Source organism: Schistocerca americana, chromosome 4, assembly GCF_021461395.2.
Source record: "Schistocerca americana isolate TAMUIC-IGC-003095 chromosome 4, iqSchAmer2.1, whole genome shotgun sequence".
Lineage (NCBI taxonomy): Eukaryota > Metazoa > Arthropoda > Insecta > Orthoptera > Acrididae > Schistocerca > Schistocerca americana.
In genome coordinates, this window is record NC_060122.1 from 338,662,498 (window position 1) to 338,664,241 (window position 1,744).

The following is a 1,744-nucleotide window of genomic DNA, read 5'->3' on the forward strand; positions in this document are numbered from 1 at the left end:
TATTCGTCTGCATTAATTTACATTTATCTATATTTATACTTAGCTGCCATTCTTTACACCAATCACAAATCCTGTCCAAGTCATCTTGTATCCTCCTACAGTCACTAAACGACGACACCTTCCCGTACACCACAGCATCATCAGCAAACAGCCGCACATTGCTCTCCATCCTATCCAAAAGATCATTTATGTAGATAGAAAACAACAGCGGACTTACCACACTTCCCTGGGGCACTCCAGATGATACCCCCACCTCCAATGAACACTCACCATCGAGGACAATGTACTGACTTCTATTACTTAAGAAGTCTTCGAGCCACTCACATATTTGGGAACCAATCCCATATGCTCGTACCTTAGTTAGGAGTCTGCAGTGGGGCACCGAGTCAAACGCTTTCTGGAAGTCAAGGAATATGGCATCCGTCTGATACCCTTCATCCATGGTTCGCAAGATATTATGTGAAAAAAGGGCGAGTTGCGTTTCGCAGGAGCGATGCTTTCTAAAGCCGCGCTGATGCATGGACAGCAACTTCTCTGTCTCAAGGAAATTCATTATATTCGAACTGAGAATATGTTCTAGAATCCTGCAACAAACCGATGTTAAGGATATTGGTCTGTAATTTTGAGGATCCGTCCTTCTACCCTTCTTGTATATAGGCGTCACCTGCACTTTTTTCCAGTCGCTCGGGACTTTACGTTCGGCAAGAGATTCGCGATAAATGCAAGCTAAATAAGGAGCCAATGTAGTAGAGTACTCTCTGTGAAACTGAATTGGAATCCCATCAGGACCTGGCGATTTATTTATTTTCAACCCATTCAACTGCTTCACAACCCCAGGGATGTCTTTCACTATGTCTTCCATACAGGAATATGTACGAGACTCAAACGGAGGTATGTTTGTACGATCATCCTGCGTGAAAGATTTCTCAAATGCTAAATGATGATTTTTCTGACGTTCCAACAGCACGAGTGGCTGGCATTGTCGACGCTTCACTCTCCGTTGCTGGTGGGGTGAAACTCTGACAATGCCAGCCACTCGTGGTGGTGAAATGTCAGAAACATTTTCAGACGAACGTCGGCCGAAGAACCTGAGACAGAAGCCAACAGGAAGTTTGTCAACAAGTGGCCACGAAAGCCTGGACAATTTTGTTGATACATTTTTCTAAGAGCAGCTGTAAATACAGAAAGATCAGTGCTCATTCAGTTCAGCTAGTATCTACTCTTTTTTTTTTCACGAAGAATTCAGCATTTCAATAACAGATTATTGTAAAAATTTTCAACAAAATAAAATTTATCAACTATATGTAGTATCTATTTTTAAACAGAAATATGTAAATTCGATAAATTATTTGTTGAAGGCAATACAGACAGCTAGAGGTTTCTAGGTTCATCTGTAACCCCTTTATAGCTCTTTACCTGAGGCAGATCAGCCAATATTTTCTCTTGAAAATCCACTCTGACCTGATGGGGCACGAGTAACAATACAGTTAATGTCAAGAGAGTAACACACATTTAAAATCACTCAAATGCGAAACATAGAGGCACAGTGTAGTTTTTATTTGTGAGTTTATTAATCCGATCTGGGATATTTCATAGTATGCACCAATGTTCCGAAACTGTCACCAGTAATGCCATCTGTTAGTGGCATAAGAAAAGGTTTGCATAAATACTTTGATATCTGTAGATAATATTATCTGTGCAATCAGTTATTTCAAAAGTTGAATTACACTAAGAAGTAGATTAT